Source organism: Corvus cornix, chromosome 4 (assembly GCF_000738735.6).
Source record: "Corvus cornix cornix isolate S_Up_H32 chromosome 4, ASM73873v5, whole genome shotgun sequence".
Taxonomy (NCBI): Eukaryota; Metazoa; Chordata; class Aves; order Passeriformes; family Corvidae; genus Corvus; species Corvus cornix.
Window position 1 is genome coordinate 51,155,950 of NC_046334.1, and position 18,445 is coordinate 51,174,394.

General features: G+C 36.4%; 1 protein-coding gene across 3 annotated transcripts in view; it reads left to right on the forward strand.

Annotated features, from left to right (window-relative positions):
- Window positions 1–18,445, forward strand: part of ARAP2 (ArfGAP with RhoGAP domain, ankyrin repeat and PH domain 2) — a 124,960-nt gene that overhangs the window by 39,112 nt on the left and 67,403 nt on the right. The window lies entirely within an intron of this gene.

An 18,445-nucleotide genomic window follows, 5' to 3' on the forward strand; every position in this document is an offset into this window, starting at 1 on the left:
CAGTTTTTCAGTATTGCTCTGTCAAGCTTTATAGATGAATAATACATATATAGCCAGCTACCTTAATCACTTAAAAATTAACAGTGAAGAAGAGTGGGATATTTTTGAATATCATGAAGATTTTACATAGTGGCAGAGCACATGCAAAAGCAATTGAAGCTGGTTTTAGGTCTACTTGTCATAAGGCTATAACACTATTAATGCAGTGTTGGGGAAATCCATTTGCTTCTAAGAGTACTGGAATTTCCTGAGACCGTTGTCCATCATTATGTATGTTCCTTGTTTTTAAGAACTACTAGCTTGGCTTCAAATTCCATAGTAACATAATGTATTGGATCAAAAGCCCAGAAGAAGGAACCAGAGCATTGTTATGGCAACTTCCTTTTACAGTTGTAGACCAGGTCTGCATTTATTTTTTTATTTTAAATCACATGAAAAAGTTATTTCTGCATTCACTTAATCTGAAATGTTGTATAGTCACCATATACGTATCTGTATACTGTAAATAACGAAGTGCTGATACTGGGGGATGTCCTGACCCAGATATAGCACCTTGCACTTGGTCTCATTAAACCTCATGAGGTTCCCATGCACCCACTTCTCGCATTTGTCCATCTGTCTCATTAATGAGGATATTAAGTAACACTGGTCCCAATACAGACCCCTGAGGGTCACCACTTGTCACTAATATCCAGTGGATGTCTGAGCCATTGACCACTACCCTCTTGATGTGACTTTCCAACCAATTCCTTATCCACTGAACTGTCCACTCATCAAATCACGCTCTCTGCAATTTAGAGAGAAGGATGTTGTGGGCGACTGTGCAAAAGGTTTTACAGAAGCTCAGAAAAATGACATCTGATGCTCTACCAATGTAGTCATTCCCTCATAGAGGGCCCCTAGGTTACTTAGGCAAGACTTTCCCTTGATGAAGGCAAGTTGGCTGTCTCAAATCTCAATCTTCTCCTCATCTGTTGTCACCAGACTTCCATGATAGTGTATGTTAATTCCATGTATAATTAGTTAAAAATACCATAATATGCTATTGCAAATTTTTGTTTAGTATATAACTTCTGTTACCAATTTGCCAGGTTTGAAATCCATTACAACTCAATTAAGTAGATGTGGTTTCTGAATTCAGTCCTGTTTCTGAATACTTCCTGTGGCATAGCTCAGACAAGTAACGTCACAAAAGGATATTTTTCTCTTTTGGTACATTGCCTACATGATAAAGAACTAAATTGTATGGATATCTGTTATGATCCGGTTTAAACCCAGAAAAGCAAAGCAAGCGAAGTCTCTGTGCATAAACCGGAAAGAACTTAGAAGGTTCAAAATGTTTCCAGAAATGAGATTAAAACCAAACGAGGTTAGATGTTGATGCCAAATAATTGATGTATTTTATTTAATAATGAAAGAGGCAAAGAGAAGGGAAGAGAAAAGAAAGAAAGAAAGGAATGGAAAAAAGAAGTGTGCATGGGGGGTGGGGGAACAGGGAGAGGTGACAGCGGTTAGGTGGAAGCATATCACCCGTCCGAGGGTCCCAGTGATGTCTCATTGCTCCCCTCCACCTGGTCTTTGGGTGGTGAGGGTCCCCCGTCACCGCTGTGGCCACGCCACCACACACCACCACACCATGCGCTGGAGAGTACAGAATCCCATGGAGTAATAAATGCTTTGGGCCAGATGGGAACGCCCATGTGTCTCCCTTTGAAGGGGCTGGCTTGACACACTGTCCTTTGCAACACTGAGGGTCTGTTGCATCATCTCTGGTGCAGGGTCTGGGGACCCCTTTGAGGGGGGCCCCTGTGATGGACCATGTCACCCCTTCTGCTGTGGATAAGCTTCCCCCCCCTTGGTGCAGGGGCCCCTCAGCTGGGCTCCTCTGCACAGTGGAGGATGGGCAGTCACTGCACTTCTGACCAGAGGTTTTTTCCAAGATACCCAAAGCCTCTCCTCCCCCCACCCTTTGGTGCGAGGGTCTGTTCGAGCCTGGCAGCTGATAGCCCTGGGGCTGTGGTCCTCACCTTGGAGGTGTTAAGCCTGTGCTTTGTGAATGTCCCCAGCCCTGAGTTGTTACTTTATCTTCATCAGCAAGTAGTGTAAGGCCTAAGTCAGGGCCCCATTCAGGGTGCAGTAGTCTTCTTTGCAGCTTTTGTAATACAGTTTTAAAAGTCTTTAAAGAAAATATTTAAGTCATAAACTATAATATTTCAGTCTGACAATATCCTTCTGTGAAAGGTAACAGGTGGGGCTATTCTTTTTTCCAGTCTGAAGTGGAAAAGCGGTATTGCTGAAGACTAGGATTTGCCTAATCTATGACAAGTATCATCAGATGAGCACTGGCAGTGATTTTATGATGATTAAAATTTTCTCCTTGGTTGCAAAACTAAATAACTCCTGCACCAGCAGGAGACCAAAGAGTATGTCTGCAATTCATTAACGTGCCTTGTAGCTGACACTGTAATGTTTAGAACTCCAAGCACTTAAAAGGAAGTGATTGATCATAATGCATTTAGCTTGCAATAACTGATCGTGCAGGAAATGCATAAAAGAAAAATAAAGAAAACAGTTTTGCCATTCATGGATTTCTGTAGTTACTCAGTGGCGATTTTCAAGATTGGGTGGTCTTACTTCAATCTCTGTTGGAGTTCATCAGGGTAAGGACCATTGCAACTTGTTGAAAATACCCAGAATTTGTAGTACCCCCTCTCTTTTTTCCTCTTCATACTTTGTCAGCTCCCACCCCTTTTTGTACAAATGCTTAACTCAGCAGTAGACACTTGCGGCAAAACGGTTCTTTTCCGCACAGCATGGGCTGGAAGTGGGAAGAGTAGCTTTGATGGCAGTGCACAGAGAGCAGGTTGGAGTTGCTATTGGACTACTAAAATAATTAGGCCATTGGAGTTTTCATTAGTTATGTAAAGTGGATGGTTTAAAATAAGAATTATAGAGATGATCTACTAAGATAAGTACTAAGATAAATACTAAGATACTTTAAAATAAAATACTAAGATCTTTAAAATCATTGTTGCTCAAGTGACATTTTAATTTTTTTGGGCCATAAATATTTTATTTTTCTTCATCTGTGCTGGATTCTTTATGTTGTTTGGAGCAGTATGGTATTGCTTAGGCAGTAAAAAACTATTATTTTCTCTACTCCACTATCTTATATCTACAAATTTTATTCTAAATAAATGAGCCATCCTTATAGCCAAAGGAGGAGAGTTTATGATTTACAGCTTAGTATGAATGTGGGGAATACCCCAGTGTGCTTTCTCAGCAATAATTTCTGTCCCTTGTTAATAAATTGCTAGGCCAACAAATTTGAACTTAATCAACTCAGACTGAATTCTTACTGCATGAAACACTTCAATGTCATGGTTATTAAATTAAATTCTCCCTCTCAAATATTTTGCGTACAAAATAACATCTTCTTAGAGATGGCATGTTTTAAATCTCATTCATTAAAACTCAGTATCTTAGAGATATTTCCAGAAAACTTCACTCAAAAGTTATTTCAATCTCAGCATGTAGGTCAGGACCCCTCAGAGATCCATCAGAATGATTGACTGATACCTAACACTTTTAAAGAAATGTGAAAAATGTTGCATGCACTGAAGAGCAGGAAAAAAAATCAAGCTTTATTACCTTTGCTTAAGATGGAAGGTTGTCAAAACAATTGGCAATGGGCGGCCAGAGAACCATGTGAACAGGCCTGGACAATGGTTGAAAGAAAAATATATTCAGGAATATATATGGAAAGCAATAATTCAGGAAAGAAAATGTAGAAATAATCTTGTTTGTATTGTGAGTCATGCCTGGTGACATACATTAGTATGTTTCGAGCATTTCAAACAACTTTTATTTGGTTTGGCTTGTTTTTCTTGGTTCTTCTTTTCCTTTTGGTAGACCTTTTAATCATACTTCTGTAGCATTTTCAATAAAATTACTTTGGAAAAAAAGCTGAGCCTGATAATGCAATGGCTGACAAGTGTGTTTTACTCATCGAGATAAACTCTTTCATTATTGACTTTGCTAATCCTTTTGGGGATTCTGGTATGTAATATTTAATTATTATATCAGATTGATTATATGTCCATTTCTTGTTTAAGGTGAGTTAGGCTATTAAAAAAAAGTACAAAAAACTCCTGCTGCTGTCAGATATGACTCTATTTCAGTTATTGCAAAATTGCTTGTCTTGTACCAGCCAATGTTTCCAAATTGTAGAGGTTTCTATGCTCTGCAGGGATGCAGAGAGAAGTCTATATCCACTAATACTGCATTTGTCCACATTTATCCTCGTCTGTGGTTTAAGTCCAGTATGCAGACCTGTGTTAGAGATACATGAGTGAGGTTTAAGAAAGGTTTGAAGCAGAGTGGCTGCATTGGTATAACAAATATGGCTTTGTGTCCTGTTTCCTAGTTCACGATCAGCCTGTCTGGCACTTATTTGAGAGGCTCTGCAGGATGTTGTATGTATGATGCTTTTTCCAGCTGAGAGGTGTTATTCCTTGACATGGGGTCATAAAGAAGTTCAAAGGCAGATAAAATGACAGCAGTCAGCAACAGCAGCTCAGTTCCTGCAACACAGGAGTAATTGCAGCCCATTATTACAATTGACTCTCGCTTCTTTCCCCTGAAGGAACTGAGCAGCTGCCAATTTACTGGGCTACAAGAAAACTGATGAGACAGGAGATGGGGGTCATAACAAAAGTTGAGAAACTGATCAAGGCAAAATTCATTAGTCCTGAGTAGCTGTAAGAGAAGAGAATGAGAGAGGGCTGTGGCTGGTCATTGCCGATGCCCATGTGGGAGATGGACTCTGACTTCCAGGTTGGTTTGTTTCACCTTGCACTTCTTTTCACAAAGAGAAGCAAAGGGGATTCTACAATCTTTCATCTTATTTTGTAAAAAAAACCCAACCATGCAGAAGAGGGCAGGAACCTCTTTATGGAACTTACCGAGAAAGGGTTTATTTTGGCCTGAATAAGTACAGCAATTGGGTTTTTTTTTGTGTGCTGCAGCTAAAAAAGGGATGATCTATAACTTGTTTGGTTTTATTTAACAACAGTGTGCAGTTGGATGATCCTTAGGTACTTGCTTATGGTAAATATGTACCATTAGCAGTGTGAAACTTGTGTGTCTTTGTTGGTGTTCTCAGCAACAAATGCTAATGTAGAGTGTTATATGTAGAAATGAAAGGGTTACATCTACACAAACTGTGTTTCAGACTCTGTTTCTTCATCCTTCTCTCACTGATGTGGTATGGAATATCAGAGACACATCTCTTAATATATGCAAGTGGACATGTAGGGGAATTTTACAGGAAGAAGAAAAAGTACAGGATAATAGAGTGCACTGTAGATACAAAACCAGAGGGTGTTATCACTGTTCTGCGTGATTCTGTGGTGCTGTTCAGGTCTTCTAATTGTGCAGGTCTTTTATCCTCACACCTAAATTTCATTCTCCTGTACTGCATGTGCATGAAGAGGCATGTGCAGTTTTGTTGCAGCTGCTTGTCCTTCTAAATAGGAAAGTTAGGGATGCATTGCATTTTCAGTATATATGGGGCCATTTAAGGAAAATTGTTTCTTGTAGGATCTATTCACAGATACCTGGGGTGAATCTCCATCTCTCTGAATGTCAGTTGGAGCTTTGCCATTTATGTCAATTGCCAGTTTTTTCATTTTAGTGCAGTATTTTCCTTCATTCCTGAATTCTTCTTCATCCTAGTTTCTGAAATGACATGTTCATGCTGAGAAAATATACCTTCTGTAACTTCAGCATGTTTGCAGATTGCAGCTGCCTACTCTTACTAATATAGAAGGGTTTTTTGGTAGATTTCCTGTTCTTAAAAATTACTGTAGCATGTTACAACCCTCCCCACCCACAAATGGTACAAAATGCTGATGCTGGGTTTCCGAATATCCTAAATGGGAGTGATTTTGTAATTCTCGTTCTATTTTTACTATTTGTGAGATTCTCTTTCATGTGTTATCTTGATCAAGTCTTTGCAATTTTGATGCAACTTGTGTGTGATGAGATGCATCTGCAGAGTTTCAGTTATGAGCCAGAACAGCACTTTTATCACTGTGCTTCCCCATGACATGAAGTGGCTTCAGTTTGCTGGTGTCTAGGTCAGGATGTTGCTGTACAATCAGCCTGTAAATCAGTGCTTCCCTGTTTGCTGGTCACTTTCCGTGAGCAAATTGCCACTACAGGTGCTGCTCTTCACTAACCACTGATTTGTAAGGCATCTTGACTAATCTTAACATAGCAATATGTGCATATTTCAAAAATTATTTTTTTAAATTACTGCATGATCTTGAAGGCTATTCTAGCACAACATTCAGGAAAGAAATAAATAGTAATCTAGGCCTGTTGCCCCTCCCCAAGAATGTGATCTGAGACATGAGTTAGCATTGCTGTTGACAAGTTTTGTTTTTCCAGTTGCTCATTAAATTCAGGTGAGTGAGATTTATTTCTTGCTTGTAAGGACTTGGGCATGAGTGAGAGACTCAAGAAGTGAAAGGAATGTAGTAGACAGGTAGAATCATTATGCTACAAGGGAGCCATGTATCTGTAGCTTATTGTGGGTCCTAAAAGACCTTCCTGTACTGTTCAGTGGGTGACAACAGGAAACTTAAGAAACAAACAGAAGATAAATGTGTAAATGGATATAATTTGTTAAAGATTTAATTTTTAGTGTTCTTTCTATTAACTAGCTGTCGAGATAGTAACATAGAGTATAAAGGTTATTTAAAAGAAGTATGTGAACGGCATTTTTTTTTCAAAGATTTTGGTTTGTTTTTAACTTCTAATTTGTTTTAGTACCTTTTTTAGAGAATGGTTGCTCCATGTTTTCACAGATAATTTGTACTTTCTGTTAGATATTAGCCTTTGCTCCTCATTAGCAGAAAATAATTTCATTGAAAGCTTGAATTTATTTTTACGTAAGGTGCTTCTAGCTCATAATTTGTGATGGGAGGCAATATTCATAAAATATTTAGATTACATTCATTATGACAAAGGCATTTTGTCTGTTTATAAGGGTATATTAATTCTACATACAGTTCTGAAACATGAGTATAGTGCAGATATTTTAGAGCTGGATTCTTCTTTAGCTGTGGCAGTTGCCCATCTTAGCTTTGATCATTGTAAAATCAAAATTAAAAAAAAATAATCACTAAAATCAAATGGCAATGGCTTTTGCATGAACTCATAATAAAACTTATTTACAATGGATTTACTAGGAATTCAGTAATCTCTGTAAGTATTTAATACCATAACCATTTCAGTATTTAAGTAGTGAAAAGTAGATTGCTTGTTTGTAAATGTTATTGATTCTTGAAACTGTCTTTTATATATTTATTTTTATACAAACTTTTTTTTATGTGAAATCACTACCTTCGTGACACAAAGCCTAGGCAAGTATGAAAGGGAATAGCTGCTAAGCAGTAGCTGTGTGTGTCCATTAGTGATTTTGCTTTACAAAAATTCAAAACAGTTTCTCTGCATTTATCTGCTATTTTCATCTTTGTTTGTCACATAAAGACAAATTAGTATGATTGAATCTAAAGCCAGCAGACAAAAATACTTTCTTTATAAAAAAACCCACAGAAACCCATCCCTCAAAACAAACAAACAAAACCCCAAACCCAGCTCACTCTATATTTGGCTGAACTAGATGTAAGGAGGATGTCTTCCCAGGAGAGATCATGCTGAAATGACCAAGTGGGTTAGGAAAGATTTGTGCTCATAAAAAGCTGCGGTGCAGCGTTGCTGTTGTCACAGCATCAGCCCTCTCTTGGTCCAGGCACAGATGAATGTATGGCAAAACCGTTGGTGCCGCTGTCACTTCACTTTTTTAGGATATTACAGAAGTAGCAGGAATTCACAAATCATAATTAGGTCTCCTTAGGTTCCTGTTTCTAGGCATTAGTGGGAAGTTGAGGCTTTACATTGGCTTCTAGAGAAGGTCTGAACCTCCATGAAGTCTGACACTTTCTTCAAAGTTAATGAATATGTGTGCACACTCTCAAAATTTAGATCTTCTACTAAATATTTATTTATGTGTTTCACAAGAAAAAACATTATCTTTTTGGTTCAGGTAGTCCAAAAATTTCAGAATTTCAAATTTCAAACAAATCAGAAATTTTATGGGGTTTGATGTCTCTTTCCCTCAAAGGTGAACATTTATTAAACAGATGAGAGTTTATACTGTCTGGCCAAAAGCTTTTGTGAGGGTCTGTACTCTCCTTAGCTTACTTTTTTCCTTTTAAATTGAAGATCATAATGTCAATTGTTAAAGTGAAACATTTTTCTTCATGGCTCTATAAGCAAAAGGTGTCTAAAATCTCCCAAGCTGGAAAAAGTAGTTAGCACAGTCCAGAGCTCTCCATATGTCACATAATTCATTCATTTATTCTTATAAGGTGTATGGTATGTGTGTGTTTTGTTGCAAATACACCATCTCAGAAGAGTAATTCAGATTGATAGGATCAGAAATCTAAACTGTGCATTTTATCAACATCAGCTGGGAAATCCATAGAAATCCAGTTATGATTAAATGGGGTACGTTTGGAGTATATTCAGATAGCCATAAATACATTTTTTTAAGATGTGAAAATGTCTATAATAATTAATCCTATTTGTATGGTACTTTAAAAACCGTTGAATTTTTTTTTTTAAATTAATTGCCCCTTGTAAATATTTTGAGTCATGCAGATTACTTGGAAATTGGGTTTGTGAATGAAAAAAACTTCAGAAAACTTTCTCCATCAGGAAATGCTATTGTTGCTTGTGGTTATTGAACTACTATGAATTATGTTAGTTATTAATTATTTCTACTTGTGAAACATCACATAATAGAATTTTAATTTATTAAAGAAGGAGGTAGTAAATAAAATAAGAATTCTTCATATTTATACTGTGAAGACAATTTGTCTTAGCACCTTACTGTGTGTAGTCAGTACTTCAAAACACTGTGCTTGGTCAATGATACTTTATTGTCAATATCATATTTGTTTATCTCCATGGGCAAATTTTGGAGGAAAGCAGAAACTCCATTATTTGGAGGATTTCTTGGTTCATTAGGGGAATTTTGCCAGTGGGGATGTCATAACAGTTTTCTCTCTTATCTAGTGACAACTGTTGTAGATTTTAAGGTATTGCAAAAATGTTCACAATCTGTCCATCCTGTAAGAGTTCAAACACTTTTTTTACCAGTTTTTCTGGATTATGAATACATAACAAGATCCTTGCTGAGTATGTACAGCTTTGGCAAGACGATTATAAAGATATGAATTCAGAAAATTATGGCTATATGTGGTATCTTAAAATTCACTGATCCTTCCAGTCTCTGGAGAACACTCTTGCTAAATCTAAGAAGGTTTCCATTTGTGAAGCACTTCCAAAGAAGAGTCCAGATGGCTACTTAAAATTGTAATAGTAATATCTATGTTTAAAAATGTCCTTGTATGAACAAGAGTTGCTCTGGGTGCTCATTGCAGTGAAGTGTTTAAAACTGTGTGTGAATTTGATGTGGTGGCTATAGGGATAGCTGTTTCAGCTAAATGAAAAAAAAGGTGGAAGGTATCAAACACTAAAAGTGAGGAAAATTGAGGCACTTCCATGTAATTTTAGATTTTGTGTATGTTAAACTGGTATTCCTTTGGGGCAAAAAATATGTGAATTGAGTAGCAAGAAATGGACTCTGAAATGGAATGAGTTTCCGTGTGTTAGAAATTGTGTATCTTAAGGAGCATGATTGCCTCTTTAAATAGGAGATAATGTTATGAGTAGCCATTGGAATAAAAGTAAAGGTGAAAGCCTTGAATATAGGCTCTACTTGCTCGTGACAGGCTTTGACTTTTATTTACATGTATATTTAGCTGTACCATCTTTATGTCATCTCATGATTTTTCATGAAGCAGCAAAAGTAAAGATCATAGCCCAGGCAGCTGCAGTGGCTTCAGCCTCTGTAGCTGATAAGATGCTGGTTTCTGAATTAGCCCCATGCTGCAGAGAGGCCCTGCTGGAAAGGAGTTACTGTAATTGTTGAAACTGGAACCTTGCCTACACTTGTCTTTTGTGTGTGTGTGTGGCGGGGCAGTAGGGGACACAAGAAGGACAGGTTTGTCTCTCTTGCTTGGTGTCTTTCAGGGTATTTGGGAAGATAGCAAGGAAGGTTTTGTATGCAGTATTACCAGCTTGCTTTTGATGCTTGTTTCTGTGTGGTGTGCCTCAGATGTGAGACTGTTGCTTTCCTAGTATGTTGAGTGACAAGAAAAAGAAAGCATGTGTCTGAAGAATGGAATATGGTCTGAATCACACTTTCTGTACTTCAGCTGAGCTCTGAATTGTAGAATAGTTGAAGAATTCAGTTCCTCCAGTGTATTTCTAAAGCAGCAATGTAAATGACTATGGTACCTTTAAATCATGAACTCTGCTTTCCACTAATAACTTTAAACTGCTTCATGTTAAAATGTACAACATTATGTAAAATTCAGGTTCTTCTATTAATGCAGCAACCTGCACATGTGTTTTCTGAAGTACATAATTTGCATGCATACAAATTATTTTTAATGGCAAGGCATGGTTGCAGCATGGATTGCTTCTTCCCCTTCCCTTTCAGCATGTTTCAGCACAAATGAGAAACTTATGAATATTTGGAATTATGGTCTTTTCTCTCTGTTGTCTTCTTCTCGCTTTGTTTTTGAGGATTAAGAAATAGAAGCTTTTAATTTATGTATTTATGTGTTTGTGGCTGTTGACTTTGAACATCCCCTTCCAGATTGCATCATCTTGTCTCAATTCACTGTGACCATACACTAAAACCTTTCCTTATGGGACTGGGCAGTAAGGAAGTGGGGAAATTTAGGCTCTGTGTTCTCTCTTCTGATCTACTTTCCTTAAATCTTGCTAAGACCTGAAGATTCATTGGCTGCTATTATGTTAAAATTGATTGAAGCCAAGCATCTGTCTAGAGTAAGAACTTACTTGGGGTTACATGGGAAGACAGATGCTCCTGTGTTATGTAAACCTAATTTTTTTGAAGAACTCAGCTAAAAAATTTTGGAAATTCATAGAAGATCTGCATGAAATAACATTACCTCAGTTACAGATGTGTGCACCCCTCTAATTGTGGGAAAACTGGGCTGATTTCTAAGATCTTAATTTCATCCAATTATAGTGTTTTGCAGTAGATACTGTAATATGCTATTTACTTCCACAGGATCACTACCTCTTTCAGTGCTTTGTTTATTTAGTAACTGTTTGGTAATTCTAATTTCTTTTCATGAAGTAGCCCATGCCTTTTTTATAGCACACTGTTGAAAAGTGCCTTACATTCAGATGAATCCTTCACTGAAAAGGGAGTGTTCTTTGAGGAACAATGAGGAATTTATTTTTCATCAGTTCCTGTAAAGTAAAGGAACATGATTGCCTCCTCCATGTGACCACACTGTTCTGAGAAACAGAATGAAGGATTCAAATATCCATATATTTTACATTCTCTGTTATTTTAGTCTTTTATGGGCGATTGGGAGGGAATAGTTCTCTGTCAAACTGTACCTGCTCAAAATACTGCTTTCATAGGTCTTGGCTGAAGTTTCAGTTGCTCAGCAGTTCTGCAAATCAAACCCTAGAGCATAAAGTCAGATACTGGGAAATGAAAAATGTGCAGTGAAATGACTGTATGCTAAGGCTTTTGATTTACACTGAATAGAATCTGGAAAAGGCAAAGATAAGAGCTAACTCTCGAGGATAGTATTCAGTCACTTTAATTATGTGATCCTCCTTTTTTTTTTTTTCTGTTGTGTTTTGCAGCCCATAAAGGAAGGGAGCTTTCATCTTCATGTGTCCTAGATCCATCCCATACAACAAGCAAGGCATGGGCCTAATGTTGCATAATCAAGTGATATAAAGTTGTATTGATATTGCAAAATACATACACATAGATGCTGAAGTGAGGATTCTGAATTGCTCCTGTAGTAAGTGAATAGAGAGATCTGTAACTTACATGAGAAGAAACATCCAAGGTTGTAACTACTACCTTCGAGTGTTGGTCAGGAATGCATTTTTAAACTAATATCTTAGGTATTCCCATTTCTTATGTACTGGCTTTCATTATAGAGCCATCTCAAAGTACAGGTATTATATTTATTTATGAAATAATGATGTGGAATGATACAGAGGGGGACGTACTCCGGCACTATATCCAAAACACTCCACTGCAGTGCCACATGTGGCACTGACTAGAGCTAATTTAAGTGGCCCTTCTTGTCTTTTGCTGTCTTCTTCCTTTGTAACCTCCAGAATTTTGGATGCCAGGTTGTCACTACAAATTTTTCTGCAATAATAGCACGAATCATTTTCAAGTGGTTCTCTAATGGGGGAAAGAATTTTGCTTAGTTAAATGAAGAACTTAAAACTGATGATGTGACTTAAAACTGTCACATATCATAACAGATGAGCACCAAGCTACAGCGTTAACATGCAGAGACAACTGGAATTCTAGCATGTCCTTGCTCATCAGGGCTTGAGTTAGCAACCTTCATGTTCTTCTAACATTATGCTTTGAGCCTGTAATTATATACTGTATGCTTCCCTGTGGTGTCATTTTGAGACTCATTAGAAGACTGTAAGACAGAGTAAATATGTGGTGGTTTGTATTCCAATCCACGATAGTAACTATCACTGGAAATCTGTATTAAAAGGTTTTAGGCTGTGATGAAGGATGCAGAGAAGCCTGATGAGAAGTAACTAGGGGTGCTAAGTTCAGTACCTATAGAAGGAGAGGAAATCAATATAAACTTGTGTAAACTTAATATCATCAAAGCAATTTCTGCATTACTAGTTACTCTTTCTCAAACTCTTAATTACATAACAAGTCTTAATTTTTCATTAATATGGAAGCCTGTTTTTTCCCATATTTCTGTTGCAGAAATGAGTCCTCCTTAATAGCTAGAAAGGCTGAAGTATATGCCTCCAAATAATGAGGGGAAAGAAGCTATGAATGCTTCATCTGAATGATTCTAAATCCTGGCTTTTAATCTCTCTGGAATAGTTTGGTTGTTTGGAGGGAATCAAATGCCTTGGGGTTAGAATGAAGGAAAAGCCTAAATCATGTTAAATTGTTAAGGGAATTTTCAGATCTTGCAGGAATAGTGTAATTGTCACAAACTTTGTGGTAACTTCCCAAGCTAAACCTAAAGAGCTGTTGCAAATTAAATGGTAAATTCAAGGAACCATGTAAGGTCCTATTTTGGAGCTCTGATCAGAGATACTGTGATTAAAGGTCAAGAACTTTCTGTGAATAGGCAGTAGGACAAGAGTAGTTTCAGAAATATGAATTTTTATAAATTAGTGTTAGGGTGGTATGAAAGACAGCTGTTAAAAAGGAAACAAAAAAGTGTGCATTTATCAACACACACATATACACTTGTGTGTGTGTATATATCTTTATATGTAGTATAATGTTCTTGACTTATTATCTGTTGCTTCTTACCACTACTGGAGCTTTATTTAATATAAATATATATTTTTATATCTATATATCTATATATATCTATATATCTGTGTGTGTGCATGCACATGCTTAAATATTGCATGTCCTCAAGATCTGACAGCCAAAGACAAAAAAAGGAAATGCACCATGACCACATAATTCACAGGAAGGAAACTGATGTGCAGTGAGAATACACAGTTGATGTAGCACTTTCCAATAGTGCTGTGTTCCCAGCATACACCAGTGCTATTTCTGTACTTCAGAGTTCTGCACTTCCGTATTTTTTTTTACTTCAAAATAAGCTGCAAATATATATATTTCTGTATGGAGGTGTATACTTATGTGTGTATATACATGTGTATGTAGAAATATAGTCTCTTGAACTCATGGCAGCAATTTTCCTTTTTCTCGGCTGTTGCTGTTATCCCCTTAGTTCTCCACCAAAAAGAAGGATATAAAAATATGGATTGATATTTCTAATATGAAAGTAGCAGTTAGTTAACCTTTTATTTTCAATTATTTTTATGTGAGGAGTATGGATAAAGTTACAATTGTGGCTGGATTTTTTTGGTTTCATTTCCCTGAGATATTTTCCTGATGCAAGGATTTTTTTAAATCGACTTTCTATACTGGGGAGCTAATGTTAGACAGCGCATCCAAAGACATGATAATAGCTGCTGAAATGGTAAATGTTGAGGAACACAAGCAGCATCTCTAGAACTCCTGTGTTCAGATGAATTTTGGTTTGACTAAACCAATAATAATGCCAAGTGGAAGGGAAAAAATATAAAGAAAAATTATTATACTTTCTAGGTAGAATAAGAGTTCTTTTAGAAGTACAGTTTTGTGGAGGAAGTCTGCAAGTCACACAGTTCAGCCTCTGATTACAAATTTATTTATGAATTGCATGCAGAAAGGTGCCTGAGCCTGTCTTTTTAAGACAACATACTGAAAGTTAGGTGTCCAGCAGCTCTCAAAATTTCATGTTTAGATACAGTTGCATGATTTTACACATGCATGCACTTTAGTGTTCCTTAACCTTGGTGTTTATTTCTGTGTCTGTAAAACAGTGGTGGTATATTAGAAAAGGTGTGAGACCAATTTTGAATCTCCTTGAATTTCATCCAAAATAGAATTGAAGAAATGTTAGTAAAGCCTGTCACAGGACAGCTTTTGCCTATGAAAAGATAACGCAAAATAGAGAAGGCAGTTTTGTACACTGAGAGGCACTTTATAGATACGTGCTAAAGGTATGTTTAAAAATAAAAGTTAAATAATTTCATGGTTTATATACAGATGACACGTTTTCATAGGTTATGTCTTTTTCAGACAGGGTGATAATAACAGCAACACTGACACATTGTAATCATTCACCCTTCAGGAAGGAACAACAGCTAATCAGAAGGCCAGTACTCATCTTAGTATTTTTAGCCTTCAGTTAACTGTGCTGTTTAGTGAATACTTTTGATCTATTATTTTATCTATAAAGAATTTTATTTGGGGTTTTTTAAAGCTCTTATTGTCAACTCATTTTTCAGCCTTTCTTCAAATTCATGAAGACAGTGTAACTATAGACATTTAAGTCATATTTATGTTTAAATTAAAAAAAAAAAAAACAAACAACCCAACCCTCATCTTTCTCTGTGCATTTTTGAATCTTAAACTTTTCTTCCTTTGTCAGAAATCCTAGCACAGTTCCATGTATCTGAAACAATGAGCTTTCAGTGGGTAGAAGCAAGACAATTCTTGTTCTGAAAAGATACTGCTTGCTCTTGCTGTCGATTTTTTCGTATAGTTCTTGAATGGCCCTATTGTCCTTCTGTGCACTCAAAGTGAATGAATTTTTCTTTCAAAGTGGAGCACTTCTTTCTTCCCTGTACCAATTCCCACTTCTGTTTCTGAAGGTGAGAAGAAGACTGCACTCCTGAAAGATACAATTCTGAGCACTGAAAATTAGATTCTAGTGTACCTGTATTCACAAAGCCAGGTTTGTGCCAAGTGTTGTGCAATTACCTTAAGGAGTTTCTGTGGACCTTTATGGAAATAACTTCACTCTAATGTACCAGTGAAATTGCTTAATTTGCCACCATCTTCTGTTCTGAAAAGTAGATTCTAATTTCTTAACGTTTCTGACTTTCCTCACACTGAAATTCAGTATTGTAAGTTGTTATGCCCTTGCTGAGTGTAAAACATAGTGAGTTATTCTCTCTTTAGTGGGATTGTTCAGACACTGGGCACGTATGCAAATTTTGGAGAGTTGGTGCTGCACCTAAAGGTTAAGACTTTCAAATTAATGCACTTTGTTTCTAGAGGACTTTCTTGTTTCTGTATTGTTAAGGGTAGTACAACAAAGTTTGGTTTACACAGACATTAATGTGTGTGTGATCAGGTTACTTCCATGCAGCTTGCTCCATTTTGCTCCAAGGAAAGGAGATGCAACTAGCTGTTTGAAAGCATAAAAAAGAGACTTAAAGGGATATAAAATAAATATTTTTGAGAAGGAACATTATGGAATAAGTAGATGAATGAAGTTTAGTTAGCTTTTCTTTCCTCTTATGTTGTGTAATGAAATTCTCGGTTGTCAGGCAAAAAAATTAAAATTCTCAGTTATCAGGTGGCAACATACATATAAAAAAGGACCTCAGTTTTTCACAACAAGTATTTGGGAAATGTATGAAGTAAGATCCTAGAGAGAACTCAAGTCACGTTGTTGTTGGGCTTTTTAATTCCTTGAGGATGTGTCTGTCAGTGGCTAGTAAGTATAAATGTCTTTCCTGCAACTGTTTGTTCAAGTGCTTAGATTGCTGGAAGCTTATTTGGGAAGATGAGCATGTGCCTTTTCTTATTTGCATTATTTTTATGAGCATCACCAGTAGCAAGTGCCTAAAGGGAAGCTACTGTACAGGGGAACTTTTGATCTTGCTCAAGAAGGTAGATATTATTTTGGTCATCTTTGTTATTCATTTACCTTCAGTGAACTTCAATCCGGACCTAAAAGTATATTGAACACCTATTAACCATGGCTTCTGGTGGTTTTTCAACTCTTACTTAAGAAACAAAGAATGCATTGCACTGTTAAGGTTCAAGGATAGGCTTGTTACCTCTCTTTTGAAAATCAGGATTTCTTAAGGCCAATTGCTTGAAATAATTTGAAATAATTGAATCAACAAATTAAACTTGCATCCAATTTACATCTCAGGAGAATAAACCATTTAATTCTAGAAAGTTAATGGTTTTGGCTTGTTTTGGTTAGGTTTCTTTTCTTTTTTCATTTCACTGATAGAAATAAAAGTTTTTGTATTTTTCTATCCCCAGTCTTTTTTTTACTATTTCATCCTTCTGTTTTTCTCACTGGTGAAGTTAAGAATGCTTCACTGCTACAGGAGAGGCTGTCAAGTTCACACTCAAAAGAGATTATTCTGCCCACTCTTTTCCCATAGAGGGTGAATTAGGGACTGAGTAGGCTTCACAGAACTCTCTGCTCTCTTCTGAGACAGGTGTGTTGGTATGAAACCCCTTGGTGTGGGGGCTGAAGATGAGGGGAGAGAATAAAAATATTCAGGTTACAGGATATGAGGGTAGAAGAAAAGTAGAAATATTTAAAAATATATCTATTTTTTTAAATTTTCTAAACTAAATTATATGAAGTATGGCTAAACCAGGTTAGTTATTGAAAAGCTTCCAGGTTTTCCAAAGGGTTGTGTCCATAAAATTCATAGCTGGTTCCCCACTGTTACTGTCAAAGGTAATGGATGTAAAAACACCCCAAAAAATTCTTAATAAGAAGTCTGGCAAGGAAACATTACTAACTTATCTCACAGTATATTTAATTAGTGGGAATTCTGTCATTCTAAAAATCTCATCCTATAATGGATGTTACTGTGCTTTTTGGGGGATTATTCTATTCAATGCCTCGTATGAGATAATTGATACTTCTGCTTGTGCATAGACACAATATGCTTGTGCATATATGTGTGTCTTTTGTCAGGTTTAGCCTTAGCAGTCCTGGCTAAAATTGTATCTTTATTTGCTCATACCTGAAATAGGGAAATAAAATTAAGAGTTTTGTAAAGTATTTTCTCCATCTAGGCTTTAGTGTTTAAAAATTTAAGCATCTTTACAAAGAGAAACTTGTCAGTGATGCAGGTTTAAATATGTGTTAAATAGAAAAACAATCCTCTCTTCAGAGGCAGGCAACTCTGAAGCATTTACCCTTCAGTGCTTTTATTTTTATCAGTTTTTACCCAACTACTTGTTATGTGAGAGGTAACTTAGTGAACATACAAGTGGTAAAGTATGTGAATTTGGCTTTTTGCTTGGGTGATATAGTTTGGTTCTGTTTCTGATTTAGTTACTGTTTTCAAGAAGTATGCTAATACTTCCAGAAGTTAATCTTGTGGAAGTGACTGCCATTAGATGGACATGTAAATAAATTTAAAGAAGGAAATGCTGATGGTATTCCAAATAGATCAGAAATAACATACATACTTACCAGTTTTTCCAAAATCCATACATTTGATAGGCCCTCACAAGAGCTCACTGAACATTTTATGTTGCAATTGTGTTAATGCAAAAGTTATTTTTATTTTAAGTACATTTTTCCATGCAGGAGGAAAAAAATCCCAAATGATTTCTCTTGGTTTAAGGCAAAAATACTTTCTAATAATTGAGTCACAACTAAACCTTGTCTATTTTAGCTGCTATATAGGACCTTTTTTCAAAGACATGTTTAGTTCATGTAGTAGATCAGAAGCAACCAAAGGTTTAAGAAAGAATTTTATATGTATTTTATTTTGTTAGAACACTCAGTTTTAAAGCAAGAAAAGCTGCTGTCAGTTAGAAGGATTTAGATGTATAAAAATTATTTAGACACTAAAGCATGATTTAAGCTAGATCCTTCCATAATTTTGCATTCACATTTTAATGCAATCT